We start from the raw sequence: 23,932 nt of genomic DNA on the forward strand, positions 1-23,932 counted from the left end.
GCTATGAGTTGAAACCCACTCCACAGCATACCACCATCACTACCATACTAAGACTTGGAGAAGTAATTTGCCCAGTACAACAGCTAAAATCTGGGTAGTTGAGGTTTCAAATCCAGCATTGTCTGACTTCTAGAGTACTGTTCTACTGCACCACAAAGCTGCTTTTTGTAAGCACACACACACACACACACAAAATCAGGAAATGTGGTACATTTAGGGTTGGCTGATGCAACTGAAAATATTTAGCTTGAGATGAAACGGCTTTGGTAGGAAAGACCATGATAGTGGCATTAAACCACTGATAGAACAGTTATTTGGATGGACAGTGGCTATTCATCAACGTGTTCTTTCAATAATTATCTCAGAACATACCATCTATCAGTCACTATGTTAGACACTGCTTCAGATGCCAGTAAAAGAAAGAATGGTGAAGCCTCAGTTAATGCTCTCAAGTGGCTCAGTGTTGGGAGGGGACAAACGCAAATCAACAAGCAATCCCAGGAGTATGAATACCATGTGCTCTGGGTCACAGACTGGAACTCTAAATGAAGGGGCTGATAAATAGAGGTCCCACAGAGAGTGATGTGTATGGTGAAACTTGAAGTACAAACAGGAGTATGAAAAGGTGGGCATCTGGCATAGAAAAAGTATAAAGTAAGCTATAATGGCTAGCTAGTTTGAATCTCTTTCTTTGCCTGGGAAGGACATTGTGTTTCACTGTGGTTGTGGTCATGATGTGCCGTGGAATCAGTTCCAACTCATAACAACCCTGTACAGAGTTTCCAAGGCTGTAAATCTTTACGGGAGCAGAAAGCCTCATCTTTCTCCTACGGAGCAGCCAGTAGTCTTGAACTGCTGACCTTAAGGTTCACAGGCTAATTCATAACCACTACACAACCAGAGTGCCTTATATTGTGTTTAGGCAATGCAATAATAATAATAATAATAATAATAAAGTGTGCATTTCTTCATTTGAAAATGTTACTGTAGATAAAATACGTAAATATAGTTTATAACGTTCTCAAATCTGTGTGTGTGAAGAATGTATATGTTGGAAAGAAGTGTGACTATAATAAAACTCGTGCTCAACTTCCAAATGACCATTTAAGATTTTTGTTATCTACTTTCCTTCACTAAATATGTTCTATAATGCCAGTCAAGAGTAACATGTATTATTGCACAGCAACAACATTTGGGTCTAACCTAGAGCGGTGCTGCAGGTTAATGCATTGGAATGCACAAGGTCAGTGGTTCAAGCTCACCAGCCGCTCCTCAGAAACCATATACAGGGTCGCTATGGGTCAGAACCAAATTGACGACACTTAACAACAACAACCAAACAGCGTAAGCCATATATTAGCTATAGCTTAATCAACAGACTCTTGGCTTAACTGGGGGTTTAAGGTTCATCGTTACTATGTTGTTATATATATGCTCTTGAGTCCATTTCAATTCTTAGCAACCCCATATATGACAGAGTAAAACTACCCCAATAGGGTTTCGTTGGCTTCAATTCACTGGGTGTGTTTGAACTGCCAAACTTTCAGTTAACAGCTGGGCACTTCACCATTTGTACTTCCAGGGCTCCTTATTGTCTGTAGCTCAACAGACTGCTGTAAATTACATCAAAGAGTAAATGATTCTATACAGATAAAATTAGGGCTCCTGGTGTTGGCAGTTCAAACCCACCAGCTACTCCTTTAAAACCCTATATAGGGTTGCTATGATTTGGAACATACAGAAATTAAGGGTTTCTTTAATCATCAGTTGATAGTAGTTTCACTTCACTCATTAAAAATATAACCTTGTTGCTGTTAACTACCGTGCAGTCGGTTCCAACTCATACTGACCCTGCACAGGGTTTCTGAGGCTGCAAGTCTTCACGGGACCAGAAAGTCTCATCTTTCTCCCACAGAACAGCTGACAGTTTTGAACTGCTGACCTTGAGGTTAGCAGTCCGATTCGTAACTACTATGCTACCAGAGCTCCTTAAAGATATAACCTATTGTTGTTGTTGTTGTTAAGTGCCGTGGAGTCGGTTCCGACTCATAGCGTCCCTGCACAGGGTTTCCAAGGCTATAAATCTTTATGGGAGCAGAACACCTCATCTTTCTCCTGCGGAATGGCTGGTAGTTCCAAACTGCTGACCTTGTGGTTCACAGCCCGATTCGTAACCACTATGCTACCTAGAGGCTTATAATCTCTAAATAATAAATGTTGATCTTTATTTTATATTTTCTATAAATGATCATGTAAACAGTTGTTTGTTATGCATTTCTTCTCTTTTGAAATGCTCAGATACTATAGTTATCTGCATTATAGAAATGTTAACACTCAGTAGTTTTTATACCAGCCACATAGTAATTTTTTAAGAGTGACTTTATCAAGGTCATAAAGCAAGTCTCTGGTGAAACAGAAATGAAATTCATGACCTTTGACTGACAGAAGATTTCTACCCACAATCAGAAATTCCTTCTCCATAAATGCAATTTATATGCTCACTTTGAGAAGCTGGCTGGGGATAGGGTGGGTGTGGCTTTCCTGTCAAATCAGTTGCCACGCCCACACTTTATAGTTTACAAAGTGATTCTCAAATTACTTCATTTCACTTTTGCCATGGCCTATAAGGAGTCCTGGTGTAATGCTGTATGATAAGCAATGAACTGCTAACCGCAAGGTTGGCTCTATGGGCTCACTATTAATTGGAACTAACTCAATGGCACTTAACAACAATTCCTATTCTGTCACATTTTACAGATGAAAACTGAACTTGGAGAGATTTAGAGATTTGACCAAAATCTATTAGTTAGTAACCAAGAGAGTCTGATTTAACTGAATCCTCACTAAAGGACACAAAATATGAGTGGATGATCGGTTATAAAATGAATAAAGGCTTTTTATAACTTGTTTTCATTTTATTTTTTATAATAATTTATCTTGGTAGTCAATTAAGTGTGTTGGTTTATACACCTTTGGTTGTTTTGTTTTCTTACAAATTTGTTAATCTCAAAGTGAGATGATTATCACTAAATACATAATTTGAAAAAAAAACAGGGTTTTATATAATTTTTTCTTTTAGTCTCGTGTGTGTGTGCACATGCATGCTCTTGCCCACACATATGCTTTTTACTGTTGTTCTTGGCTATACTGAGTATAGTGTGTATGTGCAATATGCATGTACCACCACAATTCAAAATCATCTTGACAGCAACTAAATATGCAGGGGCTTCCAAAAGTTTATGAAAAATCCCACTGTTTTCATTCTATTTTCCACAAACTTTTTGAAGCCCCCTCACATATATACATATATATATCATATATATATTCCCTTGAGTTTGTTCTAACGTATCGCAACTCTGTATAGAGTTTCTAAGGAGCAGCTGGTGGATTTGAACCATAGATCTTACGGTTAGCAGTCCAGTGCTGCTTCTACAGCACCACACCAGTAGATTTCAGTAACCCACTGCCATCCTGTCATTTCTGACTCATAGTCACCTTATAAAACGCAGTGGAACTGTCCCACAGGGTTTCCAAGTTGATTATCTTTACAGAAGTAGATGATCAACACCCTTCTCCTTTGAAGTCTCTGATGGGTTTGAACTGCCAACCTTTAGGTTAGTATTTAACCCCACTGCCATCAGGTCAATTGCAACATACAACAAACCTACAGGGCAGTGTAGAAAAGCCCCATAAGGTTTCCAAGGCTGTCATCTTTACAGAAGGAAATTGCTGCATCCTTTCTCCCACAGAGGGGCTGGTGGTTGCCAACCTTTCCATTAGCAGCCAAGCACTTAACACTGCACCACCAGTGTTCCTAAGTATCTGAGAGTGAGTGAGTGTGTGTGTGTGTGTGTGTGTGTCTGGTTGGCCAAGTGCTGTCGAGTCAGTTTCAACTCATAGCAACCCTGTATAGGGTCTAAGTAGAGTAGTTGGTGAGTTTGAACTGCCAACATCTCAGTTCAAACCTACCTTTCAGTCCAGTGCATTATCCTGCAGCGCCACAACAGGTCCCATTGTGTGTGGGGGGTGGGGGGGTGGGGGGGGGATGGTTGTGGTTATGTGCTGTGGAGTCGGTTCCAACTCCTAGCAACCATGTATAGATTTCTATGGTTGTAAATCTTTACAGGAGCAAGAAGTCTCATCTTTTTCCCACAGAATGGCTGGTAACTTCGAACTGCTAACAACCCAATTCGTAACCACTACACTACCAGAGTTCCTTATATATTTGTGTATAAATATGTATATATGTTGTTGTTGTTAAGTGCTATAGAGTCAGTTTCAACTCATAGTGACCGTGGATAGGGTTTTCTGAGGCTTTAAATCTTTTGCAAGAGCAGAAAGCCTCATCTTTCTCCTGCTGGTGGACTCGAACTACTGACCTGTGGTTCACAGTCCAGTGCTTATCCTATGTATATAAATAAATAGTGAATTTATATGTATACAGGGGTCTTTCCAAAAAGTACATGAATAAAATTTCATTATTCTTTTATCATATTTTTCCACAAACTTTTTGAAGCTCCCTCACACATCACACATTATGGTTAGAAATGATTATGAGAAGACAAGCTTAGTGGTAAGTATAGCAAATGTCACACCAGGAAGACAATTCCTTACTGTCATAACCACCTGTTGGCTTCCATAGACTCTGATGGGGCTGTCAAGACTAGCCCAAAGTCTTCTAAATGTCTTCCTTCTCTCCTTCCCTGCAGCCTTACAACACCCAAGGTTTTCTGCTACTCCCCTGTACCTAGACAACAATACTGCTTGGACAAGTCCAATGATTACATTTTAAAATTGTCAAAAATATACAAGCATGAGATTAGCCACAAAAAAGACAAACATAAGATTTTAAGTTAAAAATGGAAAAGATGGGGAGAAAGACCTTACCAAAGCAGAATTCTTTGAGTTTCCAGCCTATAATCTACTGCCAGACCAAAACAAATTTTATGGAAGCATCTGACTACTCAAGTAGCCATTTTTATGACAATAAACACCCCAAACCGAAAAACCCTTTTGTAACATAATTACTGAGAATATATAGAGAAAGAAACCATTTAATTCACAGCATGTGTTCTCTACCACAAGAACTCAATAGCTGACGTCAGATGGGGTGTGGCCAGTCCAGGCCCTGAGAATGAATTCTGGTGAGCTGAAGTCAGTCAGCATTCTGGCCAGGCTTGGGATCTATACACACCAACCAGGTCCAACCAAGCCTAAGGGCTGTTGACCTTCTGGGTACAGGGCAAGGTCCATCTGTTTACTTGAATTTTGCTTTTGGGAGGGGTTCTTGTGGTAGATGAGTTAAGACTGTGGTTGTAGGGTGTTGCCAGTGATTTAATATATTTACTCTTAGAATTTATACATAACGAAGGCTGAAAGTTGTGCATAATTTGTAGGCTTAAACATAAATGCATTTGAATTTTTTAAATGAAAATAAACAAACCTTGGTCAGTAGTACACAAGGCAAACATACAGATATTTCTACTTGACTATCATTGTATTTTTTAAATGTAAACAAGAAGGGTAAGCAACAGCAACCTATTTTAGGAATTATTTACAAAAATTAAAGTTGTTTTCTGAAAGAGAAAAATAATCATGGTGTCAATTTTGAATAAACCTGTTACGGGATTTTAGCTCAGGCTCATTAATCAACATGGAAACGCAAGTAAGGAAACTTATGTATTCAAAAACAAGAACAACTTTTGACATAATTTTGTGCTGCTCCAGTTTTGCATATTAAGTTGTTTTGTACTAACAGCAAAATACCTACTAGGTTTATGAAATTATTACTATAGCAAGATTTTTTTTCCTCAAGGAAAACAAATAACTTAATAATGTTTTTAAATTAGCAAAATAGCTCTCCATATTTTCTAACTTGTGCAATGGAGGAAATGTTCAGTCTTTCGATGTTCATCTATTTAACAATATCACCTCACTGGGTAAGGTTACTCCATACTCTAGAATAACACTGGCTTGAATTCAAAATGCCCTTAGTATATGCCTAGAGGCCTAGCACTTACGTTGTTCTGGCTAATAAAAAACACACCTATATTTAAGACCAAATTATTTCATTAAGTTGCTAACAGCCTGCTTCCTGATAGAGTACCTAAAACTCACTGTGAGGCTGTTAAAGTGCATGTCTGCCTTTCACGGGAGGCCAAGGGAAAAATCGCTGAGGAATATATGTATTTTTGAATGACCAGTACACTGTCAATATCAGATGCCTGATGTTTGCTCTTTGGAATGAACCGCCAGCATCCTCATTAGTTTTCTCCTTGACCTGGGAAGCATAATCACTCCAGGGTTTGCAACCCTTTCCTCTTTGGTACACACGTAGGCTGCAGCTGTAGTAAACCATCACCATTTAACAGTTGCGAAGTTCAAGGTCTCAAATGCTATATGCCAAGACCAGTTTTTACCCAAATAGTACTCATTTCTTGGAAAGGAAGTTGAGGGGTGGGGGTTATTAATGGCTCATCAGCATAAGCATAACAATTTTCATTCAATAGATAGTAACACAAAACTTTCCAAAATAAACTTTAGCTCACTGAAGTTTCTTTTAAATATGAAGTACTAAATAGATACACAAATAACTTAAACCCTTCCAAATAAAACAGAGACCAGACTGTTTTGTTTACATGACATAGCTACTATATTAATTACAGTTTTCATTCATAGTTAATGAAAATTTTATATGCAAATACTCCAAAATTTACCTGTGTAAGTATATTTCATAGCAAATCTGAATGAAAAGGTGCTATATAATAAACATCATTCCTGAATACATTACAAATTTTTGCCAGTTCTTGTATGTTCAAATTGATTCATTCCCAACTCAAAAGGAGCTTAATATACTCGTTCTAGTCTTAAGGCTGACCAGACTGCAGAGATAAAGAGTTAACTTATGCAACTGAAATGTTTGTCCTTCGGTATCTATTTCTATTAAGGTGCTATGGTTAGATTTTCTGGGCTAAAAATATACCTCTTTATCATAAACCAGTTTCTATGAGCTTTTCAAAAATGTAAACAACATGTGAATGAGGTCTGCAAGTAGCACAACCAGGTTTTTATCTAGGGGGAGAGGGGGTGAGGGCGGAGATCAGTGTTTTTACCAATGCCAATTCTAAAGCGCGATTCTTAGATCACATACACCCACTCTTCAAATGACTACACCTATTCCCATCACAATCTGCTGCCTGCTAAAACCACCAAATTTATTTCAAAACATTTACTTATCTAAACAACACTATCCTCCAGTAAGAAGAGAGATTGGAGGCGTCTAGGTGGATTTACAGATGACGTGCGTTTGATTGGCAGATGTCTACCGAAGAAGGCTAGATGCACATGCACTAAATGTAAATAGAGCTGCTCATCTCCCTGGTGTTACGGGACAAGTGGGAGAATATTAAAGGTGATTTAAAATAACATCCAATGGCTTCAACGACAGGACTGCTAGCCAGCAGATTGTTAAGACAATTCATATAGAACGACCCTTAATCCATCTGTACATTTAAATACGAGAGCTGACAATATTAACCACACAAACTGTTTGTTCAGAGGACACATTCCGTTGTACTAATACTCCTAATTTCAACACAGTCAGCTTTTATCTGCCGAATTAAGGTTATTACTATTAAAGTATGCAAAACTCGAAGCGCAGGGTGAAGGGGGTTGGGAAGCTGCAGGACATATAACAAAGGAATTGGTACTTTTTCCAAGCTTTTGCCTCAAATACACTGCGAAACAGAACTGTTGAGTGTACCCCACCCTTTCCCCAAAGATAAAAGTTTTCAAAGTTCTAATAGGCAGTTCTCTACGCAACAAAACCAGGATTGATTCTCCCCCCGTAGGGAAGCATCTAACATGAACACCAACTAATGTCGTGGAGGTCAAGTCCCAGGACTCGGAGCGAGCTTCTAAGGCAAGAAGAAGTGGACTCCCAAACCGCCTCTCCAGATGGATGTGTAAAGTTGCCCCTTGTCAACTCAAGTCTGGGTCCCCTATCATTGAAAATACCAGCCACGGGCCAGCCCTTGGCTGCGTCCATGGACCAGGCACGGTAGCAAGTGACAGTTACACATCATTACGACCAGAGACAATAATGAATGTAGCACCAGGATCACGATTCAAGCTAGCGGTGTCATCTCCGCCTTAACCCCTTCTTCTCCACTCTCTCGGGCGCACACCTACAGCTCCGGTGCGGTAGCTAGTCACCGAAGCCTCTCTATTGCTTGGGCAAACTACTTCAACAAGACCCCACAATTCAGCCCTGGTGTTTTATTTTCATCTTTGCCAACTGTCAGACAAACATTGCAACCGACAATTCCACTCGGGGTGGGGGGGGGGGGAGAACTGCTTAATACATGTTACTTGATAAGTTGTTTTTAAAAAAATGTTTCAGAGAGTGGGGGAAAGAAACCTCCTTTATGCTCCACGAATCCGACCAACGCTACTAGCTTTGCAATAGCATCGCCCTCCGCCGACCCCCTCCCGCTTCCCAACACTTTCCCCTTTTTCAGAACACAGACCAACCAAAATGATTGAACTTGAGTAGATGACAGAAGGAAAATAAAACATGTTAAGAGAATACGTTCTGATTTGGGATGGCGGAAAAAAAAAAAAAAAAAAACACCAAGAAAAAAAAGAGGAAAAAAGGGAGTGGGTTGTTTATTTTGATAAGAAACGGAATCGGCACAGACCTGAATAGAAGCTGCAGAGCAGGAGAAATTGTTTTCTTTCCCTTACAGAGTCCCCCTCTCTCTCTCCCTTTCTCTCTCTCTCTTACACACACTCACTCTCTCGCGCACACATACACGGCGTCACCCGCGCACACTCACACGCACACTCGCGCACACACACAGGCAGAGCCTCTCAGCTGCTCTCTGCAGTTCTCAGGAAATGAATGGGGGGCAACCCAGGGAACTGTTGTACTTGCAAATGACTTACCCGGATCACATGATGCGCTAAATGTAGGGTGGGCCGGTGGGTGGAGGCAGCCGAGACGCGAGCCCGGGTCTAGCGTGGGGAGCCTCGCCAGGCCCGCATCGAATTACCCCGGGGCCCAGCCGAGGGGGTTGCAAGACGCCGCTTCTCCTCCTTTCCAGCACCGAGCTCAGGAAACCGGAGAGGCGCGAGTGGTGGGGGCTGGGGGGGGTGGTGGTGAAAACACCAAACCCCCAAACAAAAGACCTCCGGGTCCTCCTCCCCAGAAACAAAGCCCCTCCGCTGCGGGCGAGCCCCGGGGTGGGGCCGAGGGCGGGGGCGGCTGCGGGGAGGGGCTCGCTCAGCAGGCGCTAAGTCGCTTTATTGCCATAAAATGGGGCAAAACCCCCGAGCCGCTCCGCCCGAGGATTAGGAGGCGGGCTCTGAGTGTGATGGTTGAAATCCCCTGTGGGAAACTAACCCCTCCCCGCTCGCAGAGGTAGAAGGCTACACCCACTGCCCAGCCCTCGTCTCGTCGCCCGGGCCGCCGGGCTGGGGGGTTGGTCCGCGAAGCCTCCACCCCGCCCCACCCCGCCCCACCCCTGCTCCCGCCTCCCCTGGCCTCCTTTCTGGGCCGCGCTTCCCTTTCACCTGCACCACCTTGCTGCGGCACCAAAAATAATGTACACATGGCCAACGGAGCTTTATGAGCCACTAGGTGAAGGGGGCCAACGGTGCCTCGCGGCGACAGGAACCCCCACATTTCAACTCGCAAGGCGAGGACTTGCGCTGAGCCGGGAGAAAGTCCCCTCTTTTGTGTCAAAGCGCGCAAGACAGCATTATTAAGAGAATTCGGAGGCAAATAAAGCCCGGAGCCGGCGCACCCCCACACCATCCCCGCTCGCGTCCGTGTGGGGGCGTGCGGAAAGGGGGCCCGGAACCAAGCAGTCCCCGCGGCTTGCTGGCGAGCTAACTTCCAAAGGTGTGGGCGGAGCCGACTCGGCGGCCGGGAGAGGCTGCGGGGCTGGCGGCGCGACCGCTAGTGGGGACCGCCCCCGGACGCCGGGCTTCGCCCGCGCATTGCAACAATGGGGTCCGTGCGGGGGCATCCCAAGCCGGCTGCCGGGCGGCACCCTCCACGTGAGGGTGGGGCCTGCGGAGGCTGGGCAAGAAAGGAAGGGGGATCATTGTTTGGGTTCGGAAGCGATGCACATTGCTGGTGAGGTGGGGCTGAGAATCAGGGAGCCCCTGCACAACCCCCTCCTCGCGTTTCACCTAGGTGGGGTGAAAAGGGGCGAAATGGAGACAGACAGAAGGGGCGCCTCCCGGAGACAGTTATTTAGGAAAGCAGGCGAACTTGCTGGAGGGGAAGAAGGCGGGAGCTGCGAACACCTCTCATGGCTCAGAGGGTCCGGGTGTCCGCGCGGGTGTGTCCAGGGTGGGAGTCCAGTCCTCCCGCCCTGCGCCCAGAGAGGAGAACGGAGAAGCGGGCGACACAGAGCGGAGTCCTTGACCGCTTCCCGGCGTCCCAGCCCGCCCCACCTCCGCGCCCCAGGGAGCGGATCCGCGAGATTCTGGGTCGGGAGGAGGAGGAGGAGGCTGCCGGTGGGGCCCCAGCAGTTCCCGTGGTGACACGGAGGGCTCCGGGTCAGCGCAGCGCCGGAGGGTCGGCGGGGGCGGGGAAGAGACGGGCGGAAGCGGACGGGCGGGGTGGTGGTGTGGAGCTGGGCGAGGCGGGGCAGTCATTGATTGTTGAAGATTGCGTGTACCACTTTCTTGCAAACCCAGGTGCGCGCACGACGGTTCTCCAGGCTGGCTGACACCTCTGCACTTATCCCCTGAGCCCGCGCTCTCTGGGAAACCGCTGCCGGGACCTGCACCCTGGAATCGGCGAGACCCTGTCTGTGACAACACCGGGAAGGGGAAGTTTAGGTTAAAAGAGAACATTTTTCAGTAATGTGGCATGAAGTAGGTTGGGAAGAGTATTAAGGGAGAGGCCAAGAAACAGGAAATGAAAGCGTAGGAACAAATTCGAGCTAGGAAAAGCCTTGTTCTACATTTGTATGGCATTGTGGCATTTTGCAAACACTTAATAAAGGCCTGGTGTGCGTGATTAATGAAAACAAAGGCCGATTGCTGCCTGGTGCGGTTTGCCTCCTGCCACATTTTGTGTGTAAGGAAATGGGAAAGGTGGTCCAGCCTGGAGGATTCCCACAGTCCATTTTTACTCCTCACAATGAATGAGTGGGCCTGGTGTTTTCTTCGCAATAAAACAGGACTGAAAGGAGAAACCTGTCCTTGTCTTAGGGATTCGAAGGAGAACAAATGAGATAAATATGTATGAAAGTGTGAAAATTGTGTCCTACTCTAAAAATGAACTAAAGCAGAGGGAGTAAGAAGGTGATGGAAGCCTAAGGCTGAAAACCTGGATGCTGCAGGGGAATCAGAAACCCCGAGGAAAACGGAACATGACTACTGAGAGGTTGGTCCCTTGGACCTCTGTTCAAGAGCCCGCTCCCTGGTCAGATCCTGCCCAACACCTCTGTACACTCCACGACAACTGGATAGAAACAATATGAAAACACAAGTTCGAAAACGGCAGGATTTAAACAAAAACATGCCTCTACTAGAGATACTTCAAAGTTTCCCTCTAGGTGGGGCAGGGAGTGAAGACAAGATAAGTTAACCATAAGGGTTGTTAAGTGCCTTAGAGTCGGTTCCGACCTACAGCAACCCTGTGTAGGAGGACTGACTGATGAGCTTGAACCGCTGGCTTTCTGATTCAAAGGACTTTGTAGTCTGGCGCATTAACCCATAGCACTATTCCAGGACTCCAACCGTAAGGGTTGTTGTTGTTAAGTACCCTGGAGTCCATTCCAACTCGTAGTGGCTCTGCACAGGGTTTCCGAGGCTATAAATCTTTATGGGGAGCAGAAAGCCTCGTGTTTCTCCCGCGGACCTGCTGGTAGTTTCGAACTGCTGACCTTGAGGTTGGCAGCCCAAGACTCGTAACCACTAAGCTATCAGAGCTCCTTAACCATAAGGGTAAAGGATGCTATAAGAAATTATGTCATCGCGGGAGTTCTTTTAATAGCAGATCTTTCTCAGAGCTGGGTGGTGGAGAGATTGTAAATATATTCTATAGTAATTGCTTCTGCACCTAGAGAAGCAAACTGCCCTCCCTTCATAGAGTTTCAGTCACGGGGCATGTTAACAGAATGATGAAAGATAGAAAATAAAGTACAGAAGCCATTTGAAAGGGGTCTGGAAATTTGGGATAGGTCAAGGTTAACATCTAGAGTCTAACGTTGTTAAGTACCATGGAGTTGGTTACAGGGTTTCCAAGGCTGTAAATCTTTACAGGAGCAGAAAGACTCATCTTTCTCCTGCGGAATGGGCTAGTAATTTCGAACTGCCAACCTTGAGGTTAGCAGCTCCTAGAAGAAGACAGTACATAAAGTTTTAGGGAAAAAATGCAGGTCTTTATGATGTGTTCAGATAAGAAGACATTGAGATGTTATATTAAGGATATTGACGTGATATAGTAGAATGCTAACCACAAGGTTGGTGATTCAAACCCACCAGCTGCACCTAGGATACCCTATCAGGGTTGCTGTGAGTCCTAATGAACTGACGGCACTTAACAACAACATAGCTATAAAGAGAGAAGGAAGAAAAGGGGTTAGAAAAGAGAACACTTTATTGAATGAGTTGGGGATGTGATGGGAGAGCAAAGACAATAAATTAAGAAAATATGAATACTTAATTATTGGGAGGGTGGATACTAGAGAAAGCTTTGCATACACAGGAGTTCTGGTAGTGTAGTGGTTACAAGTAGGGCTGTTACAAATGGTTACAAGTAGGGCTGGTCACAGTCAGCAGTTCCATGGGCCAAAGATAAGGCTTTCTGCTCCGGTAAAGATTTACAGCTTCAGAAACCATGTACAGGGTTGCAATAAGTCAGAATCAATTCAATGACACATCATCACCTCCACTACACAGGCATACATTTACAACTCAGTTCTTATCATTGTAGCTCAGCATGAAACTTACATTTAACCGGTAGTGATATGTGAACAAGGAGCCCTGTGGCAGAGTGGGTTAAGAGTGGAGATGATAATGGCAAAGTCAGCAGATCAAACCCACCGCCTCTCTAAGGTAAAGATTTACTCTCAGAAACCGTAGAAAGCAGTTCTACTGTGTCCTTTAGGGTCATATGAGTTGGAATTGGCTCAGTAATAGTGGATTTGACCTGGGGTTTAAGCTGTTAATAGAAGTTAAGAAAAATATTCACATTCTGCCAGAGATATATGCATATCGTGTGTTTAGACCAATCTTTTTTCTATTTCCATATATGCAGGGACCTAAGAGATTATAAAGTATAAACAGCAAAATTATTTTACTAAGAATAATGATTCTGATCAATTAAAAGAATATATGGAGAGAAATCACAGAATTATAGAATTTTGAGCTTGAAAGTACCTGTCAAATCCAATTCTTATATACATATATTTCCATCATGTTTAAAATCAAGATGGTTTGGGTCAAGGGTGATGAGGCATCTCTTATGTGCCCCATCATTATTTACCAAAACAAGAATGAACAAAGAAGATAAAAAATTGTTATTGAGTTTTGTATACATTGGAAATTTATGCATCGGAGTTCTTTTACCTAACAGCATTGCTTTTACCAGAAAGAAGTGTGTACACAGACACTCCCCAAAGCATACAATGTATCTAATTTGATGTAAAGGATACAGTGAAATGGAATTTTAAGTTGCCAAGAAAACGTGGCATCAGGATTGGAGGAAGACTCATTGACAACCTGCGTTATGCAGATGATACAACCTTGCTTGCTGAAAGTGAAGAGGACTTAAACATTTACTGATGAAGATCAAAGAGCACAGCCTGCAGTTTGGATTACATCTCAATGTAAAGAAAACAAAAATCCTCACCACTGGACCAATAACATTCTTCTCAACAGAGAAAAGATTGAAGTTGTCAAGGACTTCATTCTTCTTGGATCAACCATCAACACTCACGGAAGCAGCAGTCAAGAAATCCAATGACGTGGCATTAGGTAAATCTGCTGCACAAGACCTTTTTAAAGTATTGAAGAGCAAAGATGTCACCTTGAGGGCTAAGGTGCTCCTGACCCAAACCATGGTATCTTCAATAACCTCATACGAATGCGAAAGCTGGACAGTGAAAAAGGAAGAACGTACAAGAATTGATGTTTTTGAGTTATGGTGTTGGAAGAGAATATTCAAAGTGCCATGGGCTGCCAAAAGAACCAATAGATCTGTTTTGGAAGAAGTGCAGCCAGAGTGGTCCTTGGAGGCCAAGATGGCCAAACTTCATCTCTCATACTTTGGACACATTATCAGGAGGGTCCAGTCACTGGAGAAGGATATCCTGTTTGTTAAGGTGGAGGGTCAGAGAAAAAGAGGAAGACCTCCAACGAGATGGATTGGCCAAGTGGCAGCATTGATGGACTCAAGTGTGGCAACAGTAGTGAGGTTGGCCCAGGACCGGGCAGTGTTTCATTATGCTGTGCAAAGGGTCGCTATGAGTCGGTGCCGACTCGATGGCACCTAACAACAACAATATAAAAATATATGATACCAGGTAGTACAATAGTTAAAGCACCCAACTGCTATCTGAAAGGTCAGCAATCAGAAACCACCAGCTGCTTCACTGGAGAAAGATTTAGAAATATGTTTTTGTATAATTTACATCCTTGGACACTCTGAAGGGCAGTTTCTACTCTGTCTTATCAGATCACTATGAGTTAGAATCTACTCAATGGCAGTGGTTTTGGTTTTTGTTTTGTTTTTTTGTTTTTTTTTTGGTTTTGCACAGGGTGGCTGTGAGTTGGAACCAACTCAGCAGGGTTTTTTATCCATAAACTTTTTGCCAAATCTTCATATATTTAATAAGTGATAGTGCTCCATTTATGAAAATCAATGTCAGTGATGGTAAACAATGTTATAGTCTTTATTGAGAACATTAATACACCACACTCTCATTTTGATAAGTAAACACTCTTTTTATAAAATAGCTATATTCATTTTAAATTCTTAATCCTGTGGATTTGGTGGTGGTGGTTAAATGCCATGGAGTCAGTTCTGACTCATAGTGACCCTGTACAGGGTTTCCAAGGCTATAAATCTTTACAGGAGCAGAAAGCCTCACCTTTCTCCCGTGGAACAGCTGGTAGTTTTGAACTGCTGATCTTGTGGTTCATAGCCCGATTCATAACCACTGCAGTACTAGAGCTCCTTAATCTTATGGATTAGCAATGTAAAAAATTGCATAGATGTTTTAAAATTAATATAATTCCAGAAAGGGAGTTTGGGGAATATTGTCTATTTTAAGAAGTAAAAGCTCTGTTGAGAAAAAGTTACTGTTAGAATTAACTAAACGTGAAAATAAAGGTGATTCCCAGAGTTTTAAGTAAAATTTAAAATATGGTCCTGACTTCTTAGGGCCAAGAATGAAAGAATATGTACTGTGAAAATTTCAATGGAGCTCTGGTAGCATAGTGGTTACGAATCGGGCTGCAAACCGCAAGGTCAGTAGTTCAAAACTACCAGCTGCTCCACGGGAGAAAGATGAGGCTTTCTGCTCCCGTTAAGATTAACAGCCTCGGAAACCCTGTGCATGGTCGCTATGAGTCGGAACCAACTCCACGGCATATAACAACAACAACAACATATTTTTCACATGTCTTATTTTGGAATAAAGTACAGCAAGGGGGAATTTTTCTGTTGGAGTATGAGAGGTATGTAAAAGCCTTACTACAAATCCCCAGAGCTAATGACATTATGTAATTACATGGTAAACATCATGGTTTGGTTTGAATAAGGGGCCATCTGGAAATTAGAAAAAGAGCCATTTCATAACTTCCTCTGGTCACAATCACTGCAGCTTTTGGGCCTTGTCATTTAAACATCCATGATATCCCTCAGATGTCCAGTTTCATACTGCTTGACCTCCAATTCCCTTCACCCCTACTCTCATTTTTGCATCCTGTTCTCTGCATTCCTCAGATTCATTCCACTGCTTCCACAGCAAAGTCCTAATGATTGCATATCGAGATGGATTGACGCAGTAGCTGCAACAGTAGGCTCCAGCATAGGAATGATTGTTAGGTTGGCACTGGACCAGGTGGTGTTTGTTCTGTTGTACATAGGTTTTCTATTAGCTGGAACTGACTTGATGGCACGTAAAACAACATAACCAATGCACCTCATGCAAAACTACAAACCATCTGTCAGTGTAGTCTTGCATGCTGCTATGATGCTAAACAAGTTTCAGACTAAGATCAGGAAGAAAGGTCCAGCTATTTACTTTTGAGAATCAGCCAATTAAAATTCTATAGATTACAATAAATAGTTCAATTTGCAACTGATCAAGAGGGCAGTGCAGGACCAGGCAGTATTTTGTTCCATTGTACGTGAGTCAGGACCAACTTGAGGGCAGCTAACAACTACAGCAACATATTTAAAAACCTTCAGTGGCACAAATACCATGATGCTTCAGGGTCCCACTGATACTTTCACATCTCAAAACTCCGCCTTAACTATGTGAATCCCTTGCTACACCACATCCATCCTGGATGCCTTTACTCCAGTAGATTATCCAGCTCCATTTGCTAATCCTGAAGAAAGGATTCCATGACACCCTATATATATGTACACATGTCCCATCATCCTACTAATATATATATATATATTTTTTTTTTTCCTTGCAGCTTCTTTTATCTGAGCTTTTTACACTTTTATTCTGATTCTTGATTTCTTTCACCTATTTCAATAATGTTTCTCTCACATAAAAGGATTAATATTTGTGTATGCTTTCTTGGGCAATAGAGTATCATCAAGTGAGCATCCAACAAATTTTAATTTCTTTCATTTTATTAAGGTACTTACATCTTTCTACACTGCTTGAGTACACATCTTGACTCCTTTACTACATGTGACTTTTGAGAACAAGAACCATACCTTAATCATCAGTTCAGCCTTCTACTACCCCTCACACTACAATTTTACACAAATTAGGTGATTAAACACGCTGGACTCCAAGGTCTATTTGTACTGCAAGGTCAGTGGTTCAAGCTAACCATAGCTCCTTGTAAACCATATACTGGGTCACTATGAGTCAGAACCAACTCAATGGCCCTTTACAACAACAACTCTGACAGCTTGTTGCACTGTGGTGGCTTGTGTGTTGCTGTGATGCTATGTCACCAGTATTTTAAATACCAGATGAGTCACCCATGGTGCACAGGTTTCAGCAGAGTTTTCAGAACAGGCTAGCAAGAAGGAGAGGCAGCCCACTTCTGAAAGGCTAGTCACTGAAAACCTTATGAACCAGCAGCAGAACTTAGTCTGCTTTAGTGCCGGGGGATGAACTCCTCAGGCTAAAAGGCACTCAAAATTGGACTGTGGAAGAGCTACCTCCTCAAAGTAGAGGTGACCTTAATGACATGGATGGGGAAAGCTTCCAGGGCCTTCAGTTTTTGATGGGACACAACTCAAAATGAAAAGAAACAACTACAAACATCTATTCATAATCAGAATGTAGAATGTACAAAGTATGGATCTAGGAAAATTGAAAGTCTTCAGAAATGAAGTGGAATGTATAAAGACTGATATCCTAGAACTTGTTGCTAAGTGTCATCAGGTTTGTTCTGACTCAAGGTGAACCTGTATAGGTTCATTGAAAGTGGAGTATTCAAATATCTAACTGTAGTTACTGTTGTTGTTGTTAAGTGCAGTTGAGTTGGGTCCAACCCATAGTGACCCTCTATAGTTTTTCCTAGGAACAGCTGGTGAGCTTGAACCACTGACCTTGCAATTCAAACCGACTTAACAGTCTGGCACATTAACCCACAGCAGTACACAAGGACTCAACTATTAATGTAGCACTGTCTAGTTCCTTCTAGAGTTCTGTTAGAGTTTGATATCTGTATTCTGAGGTTTTTTCATTGGTAGCATAGGTATTTATTATGGTTATGTCCTGTTGTTCAATTAACCCTTTAAGCATGATATAATGTCTGGATTTTGCCTTAAAATCTATTTTATCAGAGATTAATTAATATTGCCACTCCTGCTCATTATTTGTTACCATTCATGTTGTTGTCAGGTGACATCAAGTCGGAACCGACTCATAGCGACCCCATGCACAGCAGAATGAAACAATGTCCAATCCTGGGCCAACCTCACTACCGCTGTTACACTTGACGCCATCAACGATGCCACCTGGCTGATCCATCTCATTGGGGGTCTTCCTCTCTTTCTCTGACCCTCCATCCTACCCAGTATGACATCCATCTTGGCCTCCAAGGAGCACTCTGGTTGCACTTCTTCCAAAACAGATCTATTGGTTCTTTTGGCAGTCCACGGCACTTTCAGTATTCTCCTCCAACACCACAACTCAGAGGCATCAATTCTTCTACGATCTTCCTTATTCACTGTCCAGCTTTCGCATCCATATGAGGTTATTGAAAATACCATGGCTTGGGTCAGGTGCACCCTAGTTACCATTAATTTGATATATTCTTTTCAATCTTTTGACTTTTGTCAATTTTTGTCTTTGTGCATAAGGTGTGTCTCTTGTAGACAGCATATTGAATAATCCTGTTTTTCTTTTCTTGCATTCTGCTACTCTGTCTCTTAACTAATACATTTAATCCATTTTCATTCAGTGTAATTATTATAGGCATTAATTGATTGCTGCCATTTTGCTCTGTATTTTTTTATGGTGTTGCTGGGTTTTTTGTTTCACATAAATTTCTGAGCTGAGTTAAATTAATTTTCATTTTCTTCATTGTTGTTGTTTTAATGCTTACTATATCCTTTTGATTTTCCTCACTCTCACTTTTATTTTTAATGTAAAGGTGTATTAATTGTCTTGGAGGTTACCTTGTAGTTTATTAATTTCTCCTTATTTAAAACAGTCTGTTTTGTCTCAAAATCTTTTTGACTTCTTTATCATTTAGAAGTTCTTTATCTACAATTTTCCCTCTTTTTGCTTTGTAGTTAACTTCATTGTAAATTGATATCTCTGGTTCCCTATTTTCAATCTTCTAGGTTTGTTTTACTTTGTATACTTCAATATTTGAATTAAGTTCTGGATGGTGTTGTAATGTATATAATCTCAGGTTGTTATTTGCTATTGTTATGCCTCAAACCAAAGAACATCCTTAAGCATTTTTTTGTAAAGTTGGTCTTGTTATGACAAATTCCTTTAATTTCTGTTAATCTGAAAATTATTTCACCACCATATTTGAGGGACAGCTTTGCTGAATATATGACTCTTGGTTGGCAATTTTGTCTTTCAGATTTTTGTACATATCATCTTATTGCCTTCTCACCTGTATGATTTCTGCTGACACATCAGAGGTTCAATTTATTGGTACTCCTTTGTAGGTAACTTTTCATTTTTCCTGAGCTGCTTCCAGAAATCTTCTTGGCTTTGGTTTTGGAAAGTGTAATTAGGATATGACTTGGTTATTTTCTTTTGGGGTCTATCTGTATGGGGTTTATTCAGTTTCCTGAATGGTTATCTTCTTGTCTTTCATGATAGGGAAGTTTTCTTCCAGTTACTCTTCAACAATTTTCTCTGTGCTTTTTGTTTTCTCTTCTTGTTCTGATATTCTGATCACCCATCAGTTATTCTTCTTCATGATGTCCCACATAAATCTCAAGCTTTCTTTTAATTTTTTCATTCTCTTTTCCAATGGTTCTGGTAGCTTACTAGTATTGAGAAACGTATCTTCAAGGTCACTAATTTGGGCTTCCATTGACTCAGATCTATTCTTTTGCTCTTTCAATGTGTTATACATTTCTGAAATCTTAGTATTAATCTTCTGGATTTCTATTTTCAGGTTTTGTATAGTTTTCAACATTTGCATTTATTTTTTTCTATTTGTTGTTGTAGTGTTTTCCTAAATTCTTCTAAACTTATTTCTGTGTTCTTCTTGCTCTCCTGACTCTTTCTGTCAATCCACTGAAGGTAACTAAATATTCTTTTGAGTTATTTCTCAGGTAATTCCATCACCTTTTTTTCTTCAGAAACATTATCTGGCTATGCATCTTGGTCATTTGTTTGAGTCATTCTATGTTGTTTCTTCATGTTAGCTAAAATTGCCTCTTGTTTCTGAGACATTGTGGTGGTGCTGCATTAGTGCTTAATAGATAATAGTTTTTTGGTGGGTTTTAGATTGTCATCAACTGTCTCCTGTTGGGTGTGATTAGAGAATGGAAACGTGTGTACTATTTCCTGTTCACCATTTGTGCAGCTCCGTAAAGGGTGGGCAGATATCTATCACAGATCAAGTAGTATAGGAGCTGATGTTTCCTGTTTTCTAGTGTGTGGAGTTGCAGAGGGCATAGTTGTGACTGAAATATATGGGCATGGTTGCTGTCTCCCGTCACATGGGGCAAGAGTAGAAAATACACACAGGAAGACAGTACGAAGCAAATAAGCAAGCAAACGACAGTGAGAACAGAGTATACTAATGGAGTAAAAAGAAACAAAAACAGGCAGCAAAAGTAAAAACAGAATATGATACTTAAAGAGAAAAGATGGACAAGAAAATAGAGTGTACAAGAAAAAAGAAAAGAAAGAGAAGAAAAAAAAACAAAAAGAAAACTGAGGGAGGGAACATAAAAAGAAAAAGGGTCTATAGAGTAGTAAGAAAAAACTAAGTGGAAAAACAGAAATGGGAGAAGAGGGTGGAAATGAGAATCAGAAGCAAAGAATCAACAACAAAAGTGGAGATAGAAAGGACAAAACAACAACAACAACAACAAAGTAAGGGAATGAGAGGGCAAACTAAACAGCAGTGCACTTGTTGGACTTAGAGAGGAAAAGATTCTGGGGTACTCCACCAACCAAGGAACTCATGAAGTAAGTGGAAAAGTCATGTGACAGCTGAGTTCCCAGCCCTGAATGAAGTTCCTATAGGCCTACGTGTTGTCTGTGTTCAGGACACTCAACCAGGAAGTAGTTTTTGGAGGCCTTCAAGTTGCTAATTTCAGTGTTTATGAAAACCAGAGGGTAGTTGTAGGTAGGGTGGCTAATTATGAAGGTTTCTCCTGGTATAATTCTGTCCTAGAGGTTCTGTGGGTTCTGTAAATCTGGAGCAGAGCCTGCCTGAATCCAGGTGCCAAAATGACGCAGTAGTCCATTTACTAGTTATTCTCCAACTTTTATGTCCTATGCCCAGCTTCTCCTCTCAGGTGGTGTCTAATGTACTTCTCTAACCTTGCTTCGGACTCTCAGTGTTCCAGGATCATCTTCTATAGATGTCTGTTTTATTTGGTTTCCTGAATCTTGGTTGTAAGGGATTGTGTCTGCCCAATCTGTCATTTTACCAGAAATCCCTCTCCATTTAATTTCTGATAACTTGAGTTTTCTGAGCAAAGATAATACTACCTGTTGCCTGCAAGTTGATTCTGATTCATAGCGAACCTGCTGTAGTTGTTAAATGCCATCAAGCTGGTTTTGATGCATAGCAGCCCTGTATAAGGTTGCTGAGAAGTGGCTGGTGAGTTTCAGCCACAGGCACTGAAGTTCAAATGGGCCTTTCAGTCCTGTGCTTATCCTACAGTGCCACGCCAGGACTCCTATAGGACAGTGTGAACTTTCCCCATACAGTTTCTAAGGCTGTGAACCTAATGGAAGCAGACCATCACACCTTTTATTTACTGTATCATTATCCATAGTGTTTTACTTTTATATAGCAAGTCTTTATATTATAAAGATTGTCTATTGATTTCTTGCTAGCAGACACCTAAAAAAAAAATCTTTTGATTCATACTGACCCTGTATAGGGTTTCTGAGACTATAAATCTTTAGAGGAGCAGATAACCTCATCTTTCTCCCAATGAGAGGCTGTTGGGTTTGAACTTCTGAAATTGTGGCTAGCAGCCCCAAATCTAAACCCCAGTACTACCAGTCCTTCCTTATAAGGGTATCAGACAATAAACAATCAAAAGAATTTGTGATGTTTCTTAGCATTTGCTTTCCACCATAACATGGTAAATAAACCATTAAAGTGTACAGATTATAATGTAGTCAATTTTAGACTAATCCCACATGTGATTTAACTAAGGCAGACTCTCACATTAGCTTCACTCAGTTACATGGTCTGGTTATACTGCCACTCCATCAGTTTACATGTTGTTGAGAAAGGAAGATTAAATTTTGAAAGCTAGATAAGCAACTCACAGTTAGGAAGGTAGGAACATAGATCTATCTACTTCAAAATATAAATTGCATTTGCATTCCATGTTCAAATATTAATGAAGCAACAGTGTAAGGTCCAGTGCAAGCACTAAAGACCAAAAAGACAAAACTGATTCTGGACTTCAACTTTGGGTTGTGTGACCTTTGACAGGTTGCTCAGTTTTTCTTAGTTTTGGTTTTCCTTTCTATTACCTGCATCAGCACCTTCTTTACAAGGATTTGAGGAACTTATGAGGACATGGATACCTCACCTGACACAACTGTTGTATCTGGCCACTTCTCAATTACACTGCCATTGCCTAACTCAATGCCTGACATACAGTAGGTTCTCAGAATGTTTTTATCTAAGAATAAAAGTAACTTCCAACGTGCCTAGCATATTGTTGTTGCTGTAAAGTATTGTTGAGTCAGTTTCAACTCATAGTGACCCTACATAGGGTTTCCAAGGAGAGTCTGGTGAGTTTCAGCTGCCTACCTTGTGTTTCAAACCAACCTTGTGGTCCAATGCTTTATCCCACAGCGCCATGACCTACCAAAATAATAGAACAGTTCCTTTTCCAGGAAGGGGAATCTAAAGGAATATATAAGATGTCTATCCTTTAGTTCAATATAATGTGTTGTTGTTTAGTGTTATAGAGTTATTTCTGAGAAGTGGCTGTTGGGTTTTGAACTGTCAACCTTGCAGTTAATAGCACCACACCAAAACCCAGTATGGACCCAGTTAATTTAATAAGTACAGATTACTATGTTACTTGCTTTGGCTTACATCTGTTTTAACTCAGCCGTTTTCTAAAACTCCTGGTATGGCACTGTAGGATCAGCATTGGACTGTGAACCACAAGGTCAGCAGTTCACACTCACCAACTGCTCCTCAGAAACCCCACAAAGCATCGCTAGGAGTTGGAACAAACTCAACGGCACTTAACGACAACAAAATTAGTTAAAATAATTATAAATACATAGTTGACTTAAAACAACTATATATTTAAAATAAAGTCAAAATTTGTTAGAGAATTTTATTCTTCTTTCTTTCCTTCCTTCATTTTTTTCTGAGAGGGAAACATTGAAGACGTAGGGTTCCCAGTTATTTATTTTCATTCACCTCCCAAATTAGTTTCCAGAGTCTTTTATGCAAAATGCAATTACAATTCCATTCTCAGTTCCAGATAAAAATGACCATGATGAACAAAGGCAAGTCACACTAGAGGAAGCTAAGCCCTTCTTTAAAACAACCCTGATCACACACTGCTTTCTCTTTTTAAAATCTCACTCTTTTCTGTTTTTTTTTTTTTTTTTTTAATGTTGTGAAAATACAACAAATCATATACCAATTCAATAATTTCTACATGTATAATTCAGTGTTATTGATTACATTCTTCAGGTTGTATACCCATTCTTGCTATAATTTTCAAAATTAGCTTTTTGTTTTTTAAACTAATATTTACTGAGTATTTCCTATGTGCTACACCCAGTTCAAAACCTTTCATGTATAATAATTTAGCTAGTCTTTGAAAGTTTAATATTACTATGAAGATTGACTATTATTTTTTTTTACCTTTTCAGGAAGAGCAAACTATTGAAAAGCACAATTCTGCAAGCGTTTCCAATCCTCCTTCCCTGCTTTATCTTTCTATGTACAGCACCCAGAGTTTTTGGGTGGTATAAATGAGTAACAAGTTAATTGAACCACAAGAAAGGCCTAGTGATCTACTTCTGAGAATGTTGTTGTTGTTGTCAGGTGCCATCGAGTC

General features: G+C 41.2%; 1 protein-coding gene across 1 annotated transcript in view; it reads right to left on the minus strand.

Annotated features, from left to right (window-relative positions):
• Positions 1-9,221, minus strand: part of KLF12 (Kruppel-like factor 12) — a 629,283-nt gene extending 620,062 nt beyond the window's left edge. The window contains exon 1 of the mRNA XM_006864313.1: positions 8,947-9,221. The gene's annotated coding sequence lies outside the window, so the exon portion shown is untranslated. The remainder of the gene's footprint in view (positions 1-8,946) is intronic.
• Positions 9,222-23,932: the final 14,711 nt, after the last annotated feature.

Source organism: Chrysochloris asiatica, unplaced genomic scaffold (assembly GCF_000296735.1).
Source record: "Chrysochloris asiatica unplaced genomic scaffold, ChrAsi1.0 scaffold00063, whole genome shotgun sequence".
NCBI classification, from domain to species: domain Eukaryota; kingdom Metazoa; phylum Chordata; class Mammalia; order Afrosoricida; family Chrysochloridae; genus Chrysochloris; species Chrysochloris asiatica.